Consider the following 13,728-nt stretch of genomic DNA (forward strand, 5'->3'; position numbering starts at 1 on the left):
AGGATCAATACAATTTTAACTTTCTCGAAGTTGTGCACTGTGTCAGATATATGATCATATTGAGAAAATTAGAGCAAAACAACCCCAATTATCTCCCATAAAGCGCTCATGACAAAGACAGTGAAGAAGCATGCGAACTAAAAACGAAAAATACTCTACAATATATATTACCTCTATAATCAATCATAATGCTTGTTCCCAGAGATTCAACCTTTAAGAGCAGCAAATACATGGTAAAAGACCACCATTATCTCCGGCAAATGACTCCAAGTTTTGCCCTAAACTAGTATACCTCATACCAACTCTCTAACTACAAAAAACAAATCAGATAGGAAAATAAAGCCCTAATAGAAATTAATGAAAAAAAGAACAAGATTTGGGCAAAAATTTAGAGAGGAACAGACCTGAATGTTGTAACACCCAACTGCGAAGATGAAGAGAAATGAAAAAAACTATTATTTGAGAGGACAAATTAAGAACCCGAGAAAACCAACATTTCTTCTTGTGGCTCGGAAGAATCTGCGTTTAGAATTGCGTTGAGTTGTTAATTAAAATTATAATTTTACCCTTGAGCTAAAATTACAGTAATACCATTGGTCGACCACACTTGGCTTTTCTATATAAATAGAAATTCTCAGCTTTTCTTGTCCAAATTGAGCCCAATTTCGAGTCCCACACCTTAGCCCAACAATTTCGACCATCAGCCCCTACCCATCTGAGCCCACGACCCAAAACCAACCTACCTACCACATCTTCCATTTAATCCCAGACATTGATCCATGTTAATCTAACGGCTATTATTCACCCCACCCACATATAACAACCTAATATTCACTAACCCTAACCCTAAAGACCCAACCAAAACGGTGCCTCACCCCTCTCACACCCTCTGTCCGCCCCCAACCACACCCTAAGGTCGCCCGAGCTCCCCTCAAATTCCTTCCACGTCATCTGAATCCATAACAAACTCTGACAATCGAATCTTCTTCAACCTCCCCACGTGTTTTTTCTATTTTGTTTTGGACGAATTTGGATAAATGGGAGTTCGTAGGATCTATGGAGATGAAGATCCTAGGCTTCCATTTGTCCCATTTTGGTTCGAAAGGGAAAAATTCAGATTTGAGGAGGATTTTCGGATTTTTGGAGAAGCTTCTAGGCTTGGGTATAAGAGGAGTTTCTTTGGACAGAAATTGAAGAGAGAAAAATCGAGAGGCGGAAGTTCTAGGGCTGAGAGATAGCTTTCCTTTTTCTCTGATTTTTGAATTGAAGTCATCGGTCCGTTTATAAAATTAGAAAAAGAGAGCAAGATTTTTGGCTTTTCTTTCTTTGATTTTGAGTTTTCCAGAAAAAGAAAAAATATACAAAAATGTTTCTATTCCCTCTTTCCAACTTCGATTTTGATTCTTAACCATGGAATTTGATTGAGGTTTTCCGTGGAGTCGAAGTTTGTTCGAGGCCGAGTTCGTGGATTTTGGATCCTGTCGCATTCTCAGCTGCTGTTACTTCCAATTTCAGTGCCGGATTCATTTGTATTCGATTCCAAACAAACTTAATTGAAGAGTTTCGCAGTTTCAGGTTCACCTCTTTCCTTCTCATTCTTGTTAATGGTGTGATTGAAACATGATAAGAGCCGTAGGTTTGTCGAATTTGGAAAGTGTTTGAGTTGATTTAGAAAGGGAATTGATTGAGGGCTGATTTGTGTGAATATATATGGGGGTTACACTTAAATGTTCTGGAATGTCTTTTTAGCTCGGATTGTTTGTCTTTTGACCTGAATGATTGATATTCGATTGATAGTGAAATTGTACTGCTTGATATGAGTTAATGCTTGTCTTGATTGCATTCTTTGAGTATTCGGGCTGCTGTTACTTGAAGTAGCATATGAGATAAGTGAATCATGTTTAGAGTCAGATTAGCCTGCATATCTTATTGCATTTCGCTCACTGTTGCTTTGCTTTGGTCTGCTGTTAATTTTGCCTGTCTTTGCCAGTTCACCTGTAATTAGAATGCCGGCACTCATTTCACCTCAAATGAGTTATGTTAAGAGTTATTGAAAGTTAACCTGGCTCTAATATGCATCTCAACTTAATGAGTTTGTTGATCAGTGACATTCCTAATTTGCACATTGAGATCATTTCTGCGTGTTTCAGTCAATTAGCCTCTATTTGAAAACCCACGGCTTTTGGTGTCTTGTTTCTTTTGTTAGTTAGAAGATCAATCATATAGCTAAGGTCCAGGATGATTGTTTCATTGCTTTCGAGCTCATTTTAATTGAGTTTGAACATGGATAATTGACAAGGTTGGAATGTCTGTGATTATGGTTCAAAGTTGAATTGCACTGAATGTATTCGGACTACTAGTGTTTAGATCCATTCACATCTGTTGATTTCTTCTTAATATCATGGAACCAAGGTTCACCATCAAGTTCGAAATGCTAATGTCCTAGATGGTCGAGTTGTTTTATCAATTGCCCTTTACACGCTGGTTTGTTCCAGTAAAAAAAACATGTTCTCATGTTCTGTTGATAAGTCTATGTCATGTGGGTATTGCAGAAATTTCAATTGAATTTAAGAAAAGGTACTCCATTTAAAGGGTGTTAGTTGGGGAGCTGTGAGTGAGATCGACAAGATGTTAAGGTGGCTCTTACCATATTTCAAGCACACCAGTCCTTTATTCTATTTTGCTATTATCTTCTTTATTAGTTTATTGCCTCAGTGTTTGTGTGTCTTTTTGCATTATTTGACCTTATGGAATTTGTTCAGTTGAATGATTGTCGGGCGTGGGAAATTGGGAAAAGACTTGGCCCATTAGTGCTTAATTTACCAGCTTTAGGATTGGGCTCGGCCTACAAAATGATAAGTTAAAAAAGAACAAAATCATGAATTGAATTTTCTTCCAGTTCTCTTATTTACTTATTTTTATTTTATTTTTGTTATTCGCTAATGTTTAGGCCGACAACATTTGGGTAGGCAATATTAGGACGTTTTATTAATTTTGAGGCGAGAGGTCGTCCCTTTAGTTAAATTTATCCGGGGAATTCCCCGAAGGATTAGTAAATATTCTATTCCGGGGAATGCCCCGAAGCACTTTGTAAATATTTTGGAGGTGTTGACGAGCATTGTGGGGAAGTCATAGTATAGGTTAGTTTGGGATTTTTCTTTTCATTTTCTCTTATTAGGTGGGGACGGCCTTGAGCCTCTTTTGTGTTTATTTTCCTTTTATATGTTTTTTTTTACCTCAATTTGAATATTTTAAAAGCTAACTAGATCGGGTACGCAACTGTGATTTTCACGGGACTTGGGGAATGGCTAACACCTTCCCGAGTCAAATGAGCCCCCTTATCTAGAATATTTGATGCAAACTGGTTTAAGAGTCAAATGTGTTTTTAAGGAAAAATTGGTTTTAAATGGTGATTTGGCACACCGAAATTACATGTCAAGCGGCGAGTCTTAGTTAATCCATTTTAAACAATGTTTTGTCACTTTTCAATTTTGGAAAACCCTTTCGAGCTTTGCAAAACTTTTTATTAATTAAAAGAGGGTTAGTGAGGTAAAAAAAAAAGGGTGTGACACAAGCTATGCAAACCATTGAATAAATCTCATTACAATGCAACAACTAATAATAGTCCTGTACATGCTGCAGCTGTAAATTTCAATCAAACCTTTTAAGGGTCATAACAACAGCAAAAATTCAAGAATCAGCGGATCAAAGGAGTGTTATATGCCTAGCTTCCAAGCAATGGAAGCTACAATCTGCCAAAAACAGAGAATTTAATGTTCAAAAATTTGTTATGTAAAATGAATCATCAATATAAATTGAGAAAGCAGTTCAAACACATGTAACAAGGCTACCTCAGAAAAAACATGATAGAATTGCAAACTATCATTAATCTTATATTTACCTCTTGTATGCAACTTTAAGGTCTCCCATTTGAACTCGTTGCACTCAGAACATTCCATAATAAATCATCGACGAGTCAATAACTAGACTGATCTGAGACCGGTTGCCACACTGCTTTGATCATTCCTCCTTTCGTCGTCTTGGACTTGTGAAAATTACTAGTAACCATGAGTAGAGTTAGTAACAACATCAATTGATACTTCTTCCGGTCCACTTTAATTGATTATTTGGCTGTTTCACATATATTTAGGAACCCACCTTTTAGTATTAATTAACAATAAAATTGACCATAACTTTAGTTTGTTCATTGAAAATATAACAAATATTCCTTAACTTTTTACTCCAAGAGCAACTTTGGAAAAAAGAAGTGTTAATATCTTTTTGAAAAAAAGCAAATATTATGGACCACAAAGAAAGACCAAAAAATCAATTAAAGTGGACCGGAGGGAGTACCTTGTCGAAAAGATTAGTTATTTGGTTGCAACACAGGTCATCTACCGAAAAACAATCATATAGCACAAACTTCTGTTATTTTACTTTTCATAAATTGTTTCCCCCTGTTGAAACTTTCTATATTGTACACCCTACACTCACTTGGAACTTATTGAAGTTTTTGGCTTATCCCTCAAACTCATAGCAGCCACTTGACTTGCCAAGTTCTCGTCTCGATCACTGTGAGCTGAGTATTTTCTTGAGACAGCATTTCCATTAATTGGCCAAGTCATTGGAAGTATTAAGTTTCTACAGAACAGGAAGACTTGTGAAGTCAGCATTTGGATGAGTTTTCATTTATCATCAAATGAATACAACTTATAAGAAGAGACGACAAGACATCAACTTAGATAAGAAAAAGTTCCTAAGAAATGTACGCAGAGTACCTCTTCAGCTATGTATAGAGTCTTGTTAGAACAGAAGATAAGATAACTTTACGTTAAATGTTTGTGTCTCTTTTGAAATATTTCTTTTTTGTTGTCTGGTTTATCATAGTTCAAGGTTTACTTTACTAACTTCCGCATAACACCTGATTATTTCGATCCTAACAAACTTAGATCAAGCAATACAAAGATATGTTCGTACGTTTCCACATGCTTGAATTGGCAAACGGTTCATAATATCCACTGTATAATTACCAAAAACGAAGTCGGGTTCCTTTGCCAACATTGGTATCTGATATCCAGGTAAAATGTCCCAGATCTTTAATACTTGAATGTATGTACAGTCCTGCTGCTGAATATCTATTGTCCAAATCAATTTTTGGTGCTTGACATTGTACACCTCCAACAGTGCAGAAAAATTCCCACCCTTATTGCTGAACTTGATGTTCTTTTCCGCCTTACGCCAACCACTTGAAAGCTTCACCAAAAGGGAGATCACTTCTTTACTAATCTTCGCATCCTTAATTCTGGCCATGGCTTTTGTGAAGTTCTGACTTAAGTTTATACAGCAAGAACCTTTTATTTCTTCAATTTAAAACAACAATAAAAGAATTAAGCACGTCAAGTGGCAGTCTTGTATTCTAATACCGTAGATTTCCATCAATTCCAGTGTTATAAGTGGCAGTCTTGTATTCTAATATTGTAGATTTCTATTACTACATGTTGTTCCTTTCGCCTTTTCATTTTTTCTCGGATCTACTAGAAACAACCTCACTACATTCACTGTAGGGGTAAGGTTTGCGTACTATCTACGATCCACAAACCCCACTTGTAGGATTATATTGGGTTTGTTGTCGTTGTTAATAAAAGGATTAAGCCACAAAAACAAAAGATTTAAGTTCAACACCATCACTTGTGAAAATGTTGTCTTTACTTTACTAGCAAATTCCAAATTCAACAGATGTAATTTTTGCCATTAATATTCAAGAAACAAATCAAATTGTCGATGAGTTATGCAACAGCTATTAGTATAGACTATAGACTTAGGGGGTTAAGGAGCTACTTAAATATTACTCCTACAGTATGTAAAAATCAGAAGAATGATTTGATTTTTTTTTTTCCTTGTATTTTCAGAATCTCATTTTGCAGTACATGTCTTGAATTATATACAAGTATGAATGAATCTAGGGCTACATTCTACATTGTCAAGTGGCAATGTCCTATTAGTTAGTACAAAGTTGTACCTAAAACAAATACATGAATGGAGCAAATAATTAAATTTCATGTATAAAGTTGTATATGGATGGAACAAATAATTATAATACACATTTCTATGCACAATGTGAATATACCATCTGAAAGGGCAGGCCCAGAAGTGGGCTGTGGGCAATTAGGCCCAATGCAAAATGCATTGAGGACCCAAGTTAGGCCCAAAATCCGACTGGCCCATAATTGTTAAATATACATCATCGGCTCCAACGCAGTATTCAATTGACTCAAAGAAATAGTTGAAGAAACTTTAAACATCCGGCTTAAGAAAAATAAAGAAACATACTTTCCACTTAGCTGTTCTGAATATAGAGGAGTAATGTTTCTATGTTGCCAATTTCAATGGTTGCGTTCGAAATTGCTTGAGACAATCTCTGATCATCAGTAATATCAAAGTAACAACCACGAGCCTTGGCGTCAATGACTAAATTCTTCCAAATGGAACCACCGTTAACCAAAGTTGTGCTATTTCCCAATATCCAAAGGCAGTATCTGCATAAAAAGACGAGGAAACAATCAAGAACAAGTTCATCAAATTATATCCTAACATTTTTGAAAAGTTTTCCACCAAATTAATACTACCTTGCTCGGGTCAGTGCTACGTTTGCTCTCTGAAGATTAGAAAGGAAACCAACTGATCCACTCCCATTACAACGAACAGTGGATATAATTATAACATCTTCTTCACCCCCTTGAAAACCATCAACAGAACGAACATTCACTGAGAAGTCACTGTTAACATCTGTGCTATATTTCTTGCCAAGAATTTGTTGAATAGCAAAAACTTGAGCCTTGTAAGGAGATATACAACCAACACGGACTTTTTGTTTTGAAGAGACAGATTCTGTAACATAGATAACAATATCAGGTTGCCAAATCAATTGCAATGCAAATAAAGATACAGTAGAGAAAACTCGAAAAGATCATCAAAATTAGAAATTAAGTCACCAAAAGATTAGAGTGTCACCTTTATAAAGGTTAGCGACTATTTCAGCTACAACGAAAACTTCTGCCATATTTCTCGTGCTATGTTGGTCATCAAGCTCCTCATTTCCACTACTTGTGTTTATAAATGAATAGGAGCCAAAAACATTTCCTTTAAGAAATCTCTTCTCATATATTGCGGCTTTTACATTAGGACCATCCGTTATTTTCTTCTCATAGAACTCATTATTTGGGAAGAGACTTATTTTTGGATGCATCCTATATTGAACATTAAGAAGGTGCTTCTTGTGTCCTACAATAAGCTCCTGCCGAAGCCAGCCTTCTCACAGATCTGTATATAACAGATACTAGTTGTCAATGACATAAGAACAGCACAGTAATTTTAAAAACAAGATGTGAAAAAACTAACAGATAATCTTGCCCTGAACCATTGCAGGCAATTGTTTCTCATCTCCGATGAGTATAGCATGGCGGAGACCTGGGATTTGTAAAGGAATAGTGGATTCACATTCTTTCAACTGAGCAGCTTCATCAATCACCACCATCTCAATTGGTGTCGTTCTGTCTGTGTGCAATTTCGATGAGCTAGAAGCAGTGCAGAAAATCAAGCATGCACCTTTCAGACAAAAACTTCGAATTTGGTAGTCAAAGATTAAATTGGGAAGAGAGATACTCTCACTAAGAAATTTCAATACTTTTAGGCATTCTGTTTTGGTTGCATACAAATTAGCAAAGCGTCTCGCCTTATTCCTTGTAACAATTTCGTGTGGAATTTCTGTTAACCCTCCAGAAGTTTCTGCAGTAGCAAACAATTTTCCACGAGTCTGAAGCATTGCAAGTAGTCTGATCATTTCCATAGCTACTTCTAGTGGAATAAAAGAAGTAGGTAGATGTGTATACAAGCTCGTCAGACAAAATATTAACTGGTTCTGTATCCATTTGAATCTTTCGATAACAAACTCCTCAAATGTCCAAACAATGGCTTCTTTTGTTGCTTGCCTCCCCTTCGTTCTTGACCTTGTTCGCTTTGTCATCTGCTCTCGAGTTGTTCCTCCTTTGAGAACTTAGTTTATCTTTTGATGCCGCCTTCTTGTTCTTTTTCAATGGCTCAAGGACAAATTTGTTCCACAACTTATTCTTCCTATTCTTATCTAGTACTTGATCATTGGTAATGTTTCTTTTTTTTTCCTCTTCCTCATCCTCATCATTGTCATTTTCTTTCTTTTTTTTCATTTTCTAAGTACTTGCGATATTGCTCTTCAGGATCCTAGAGCAAACATATCATGGATTGCACACCAATTCTCCACCCAGTATTTGGTGACAAACAGCTAACAAGAGTATCAACACGGTTCTTATGAAATACATCAAACAGATCTTCATGATCATCGATCTTCATTCTTTTCCCGTTACCAAATAAAATTATGTCTCCTAAACCATCTAGTACATGTTGCATCAGCCTCTTTGTAACTCCTAACACAGCAATGTTCGTAGGAGCGCAAGTCAAAGTTCTGCATTTCATCTTTAATAGAACGTAGAGTAAGGAGGCAACTGTTTTAGACTTTCCAGTTCCTGGAGGACCCCAAATTAGCTTAACCATATTCCGGTTATCACATTCTCTTGTTGCAATACAGCTTAGAACCGCCTCTTGTTGAGCATCATCTAGCCCAAAGGACTGAATCACGGCCCTTGAATTTGATATAGCATTAGTTTTAGATTCTTTGCAGGAACAAAGAGAGCAGTCTACTTCACCCTGTGGACGATTGAAAATATAGCAGACCTCAAAAGATGATCATTGGAATCAAAACTAACCGAGGAAGAGTTCATAATATGCCTTAAGAATGGCTACAAAATAAAAGAATAAGACTAAGTTTTGGCAGAGGCACCGCTTAGTAAGAGGTGTCATCCGACATTGCTTCGTAATAGTTTTATTTACGTATGCGTGGAAGGGGAGCCTTGACGCAACTGGTAAAGTTGATGTCATGTGACCAGGAGGTCACGGGTTCGAGCCGTGAAAACAGTCTCTTGCAGAAATGCAGGTAAGGATGAATACAATAGACCCTTGTCGTTCGGTCCTTCCCTAGACCCCGCGCATAGCCGAAGATTAGTGCACCGGGCTGCCTTTTTCTTATGCGTATAAATAATATATTTTTTAAGAATCAACACAAACACACTCTCACAGACACACATATACACAGACATACACACACACAATAGACTGACACTACTTGAAAATGATACAAAGTATAGTAAATATAGGCCTACACAGCTTGCACGAAATCGTAGCTGAGGAAAGAGGTTTACTTACAATATTTGGATCGATTGTCAGCACAGTCTTAATGATCTTCAGGTTTGCATTTTCCTGGTCTGAATTCAAAGCATTCCATATTCGCATATTTGTCGTCAAATTAGGAAGAGTCACAACAAAAAGCTTGTCCCCTCGTTCACCCTTCTCAACGTCTTGTTTCTGAAATGAAATAGGCTTCAAAGACAGGATAGGTATACAATATGAGTCTTCATCTTCAATCCCTTGAACTATGGCAATGTGATAAGATCTCTTAGGCCTGTTCAAATCTTCAATTCTTCTTGGCCTCACATCTGTTAGTGTAATCAAATCTCCATTCTCTGGTTTATATTTTGCTTCAATGTTCTCTCCCTCTAATGCTCTCTTCAACAAAATCTCGTAATATAAAATTTTTTGATTCCTCGACGCCAAGAACCTCAAGAGCAGCGGCTTTTGAAACTGTGAACATGCTTGAGAGCAAACCAGCATGCGTTTCTTGAATAAGTGGAGTAATGAATGACTTCATGTAATGATCAGTTGACAAGAATGTCTCTGGAATTTCTTTAACCTAACACATTGGAATTGAAGTTAGGACACATAACTTGAAAATACAAAAATGTTTCAAGATGGAAATAAATATCTGATCTAACCAACATGTTAATTTGAAACTCTCCATTATGCGAGGCTAATACGTAGTCATACATTATATACAATGTAATTCTGCAAGAAACACAAAATGCTTTGTACAACCTATAAACAAACAAGCATGTGACAATGTAAAAAGAATTTGCGCACTATCTTATCACCTAAAACATAACTACCAGTAGTCCTCCCTAGAAAGTGGTATTAGTAACCTGAAAATAAAGCAAGTTACAAGAGACATATCATGATTTAAATTTAATGGATTCCATCTTTACGTTCTCATCACAAACCATAACTACAACAATTACTACTACTACTATGCCCCAATCTCAAACAAGTTGGGGTCTCGTCAACCCCATTACAACAACAACTACTATGTGTCTATGCTGTTCGGAATAAACCCCCTACATAAATAGTATTCACAGTAATAAAAGCAGAATAATAACGTAGTACCGAGATATGGTAATTAACAAGAATAAAAGAGTGACAACGACACCAAGATTTTTACGTGAAAAACCCTTTTGAATAAGGGAAAAACCACGACCCTGAGAGGAGCAACTGATATCACTATAGCAAGAAATTTTACACTTTGTAGGTCCGAGTAAAATACTACAAAGACCGCTACAACACTCAAAAGAAATAACCCTCTTTTGATATTCTCACCTTACTACAATATCGCTCACTCTCTATTTTCCTCACAAACTATTTTCTTATACCTTGTCTGTGAAACCTCACTCTTTCTTTCTCTCTTTGTTGGTGTGTATTACAATGAGAGCAAGACACCTATTTATAGTGTTTAGGATTGCTTCATTGATGTCATCAATGATATCATGAGTTTGGCAAGAGTCAAATATTCACTGTGAAACCAAAGAAATATTTGCCATAAAATCTTCCTTACTATTCCTTTAGTTGGCTTGACCATTCAAAGCCAAAAGGAAGATGTCCTCCTTCCCCTCCAGTCCCATGCACCTGAAGGAGGTAACTCCAGTTTTTCATATAGAGTTCATGCCGACAAGTTCTTTGCACAATTCGAACTTGTCTTTTGGTACCACCTTGGTCAGTATATCTGCGGGATTCTCATTTGTAGAAATCTTCAAGAATTTTAGATTTTCATTCTCTACCATTTCTCGAATCCAGTGATATCTCAAGTCGATGTATTTGGTCCTTGCATGGTACATGGAGTTCTTGCTAATGTCTATTGCACTTTGACTGTCACAATAGACGACATACTCCTTCTGATGCAAGCCAATATCTTGAAGAAACCGTTTCAACCATATCATCTCCTTGCTAGCTTCAGTAGTGGTAATATACTCCGCTTCAGTTGTACAGAGTGCGACACACTTCTGCAACCTTGACTGCCATGATATAGCTCCCCCTGAAAATATAAATAAATATCGAGTAGTGAATTTTCTATTATCAATGTCACCTGCCATACCAGCATTTGTATAGCCCTTCAAGATTGGATCAGATCCTCTAAAGTACAAACAATCGCCCGTGGTACCTCTCAGGTACTTGAGTATCCACTTGACTGCTTCCCAATGTTCCTTTCCAGGATTTTCATGGAATCTGCTAACAACACCAACTGCATGAGCAATATCAGGTCTGGTGCATACCATCGCATACATCAAGCTTCCGACTGCTAAAGAATAAGGAACTCTAGCCATGTTCCCTTTCTCCTCCACACTTGTAGGACACATCTTCTTGCTCAACTTTAGATAACTAGCAAGAGGTGTGCTGACTGTCTTAGCATTCTTCATATTGAAGCGTTCCAGTACACGTTCAATGTACTTCTCCTGAGACAGCTATAACTTTTTGCTTGTTCGCTCTCGAACTATCTTCATACCCAGAATTTGTTGTGTTGGGCCCAAGTCCTTCATATCAAATGACTTGGACAAATCTCCCTTCAACTTTGCGATTAGCCCCTTGTCTTTTCTTACAATTAACATATCATCCACATACAACAACAATATAATAAAGTTATTTTCAGAAAATCTTTTAAAGTATACACATGGATCATAATATATCTTTGTGTAAGTTTGACTTTTCATGAATGAGTCAAACTTCTTGCACCACTGCCTTGGTGTCTGCTTCAATCCATAAAGACTCTTATTCAGTTTGTACACCATGTGTTTCCTTTCAGCTACTTCAAATCCTTCTGGCTGCTCCATATAGATCTCTTCTTCTAAATCTAAGTGAAGAAATGTAGTTTTCACGTCCAACTGCTCCACTTCAAGATCTAGGCTAGCTGCTAAGCTTAAGATTGTTCGAATAGAAGTCATGTTGACAACATGTGAGAACATTTCGTCAAAATCAATACCTTTCTTCTGCTTGAAGCCTTTTACCACCGATCGAGCTTTGTATCTGGCCAACTTGCCATTTCCATCTTTCTTGAGTTTAAAGACCCACTTATATTTAAATGGTCTTTTACCCTTTGAAAGTTCAACCAGCTTGTACGTGCCATTTTTCTGCAAAGATTCCATCTCCTCTTGCATGGCTTTCATCCACTGGTTCTTTTCTGGATGGGACATCACCTCCTTAAGACTTTTTGGCTCCCCCTCATCACTGATGAGGACATACTCCGTGGAAGGGTACCTGAATGACTCTACCCTTGGCCTTTCTGATCTCCTCAGAGGTTGAGGTTGTTCTTCTCCCAGAGTGAGGTGATCCACTTGATCGACATCATCATCAAGTTGCCTCCCTGCTCAATAAACTCACCAGGTTGCTCCCCCTGCTCGGCAACCTCGTCGGTCGTACTTTCTGCATTTGTGGGATTGTTAGAAGTAGAAGGAATAGTAACAAGGTTAGGAATAATACCATTCTTGGCCTTCTCTGACATATCATCGGCAGTTCCAACTTCATTTTCTCGGAAGACTACATCTATGCTTCTAATGACCTTCTTCTTTACGGGATCCCACAATCTGTATCCGAATTCTTCATCTCCATATCCGATGAATATGCAAGGAACAAATTTATCATCTAGCTTTGTTCTCTGCTCCTTTGGTACATGTGCAAAAGCTTTGCAACCGAACACCTTCACATGCGAGTAGGGCACCTCCTTGTTGGACCAAACTCTCTCTGGGATGTCAAACGCCAACGGAACTAATGGGCTCTTATTGATCAGGTAACATGCTGTCTGAACTGCTTCACCCCATAATGACTTAGGCAGTTTAGCCATTCTGAACATGCTTCTCACCTTCTCCACAATGGTGCTGTTCATCCTTTTCGGCTACGCCATTGTGTTGTGGGGTTCCAGAAACTGTCTTTTCATGTTTGATCCCATGGTTCGAACAGTACTCTTCAAATTCCCTTGAAGTGTACTCACCTCCATTGTCACTTCGGAGACGCTTTAGCTTTTGGCTTGTCTCCCTTTCCACCATAGCATGAAACTTCTGGAAAACTTGAAACACATGATCTTTGATTTTCAAAATATAAACCCATAATTTTTGTGAAGCATCATCAATAAAAGTAACTAAATATTTGTTACCGCCCATCGATTCAATTTCCATTGGACCACAAACATCAGAATATACCAAATCAAGTATATTCAATTTTCTTTCAGACGATGTCTGAAATGAGACTCTATGTTGCTTACCAAATAAACAGTAGTTACAGGGTTTTACCATTGTACCTTTGGCATAAGAAATGAGTGATTTCTTGGCAAGAATCTGCAATCCCTTCTCGCTCATATGACCCATTCTTTTGTGCCACAAATCTACAGAAGTCCCATTTTGTGTCGCGTTCAATTCACCTTGGCATATTTCTGCATTTGTCCTGTACAACGTGCCACCAGCAACTCCCTTTGCAATCACTAATGAT

General features: G+C 37.4%; 2 pseudogenes; both read right to left on the bottom strand.

Annotated features, from left to right (window-relative positions):
• Positions 1-6,073: 6,073 nt before the first annotated feature.
• Positions 6,074-7,846, bottom strand: LOC107817011 (putative helicase MAGATAMA 3; annotated as a pseudogene).
• Positions 7,308-9,759, bottom strand: LOC107817009 (uncharacterized; annotated as a pseudogene).
• Between the last annotated feature and the right edge of the window lie 3,969 nt (positions 9,760-13,728).

This window comes from Nicotiana tabacum, chromosome 14 (genome assembly GCF_000715075.1).
Source record: "Nicotiana tabacum cultivar K326 chromosome 14, ASM71507v2, whole genome shotgun sequence".
NCBI classification, from domain to species: Eukaryota; Viridiplantae; Streptophyta; class Magnoliopsida; order Solanales; family Solanaceae; genus Nicotiana; species Nicotiana tabacum.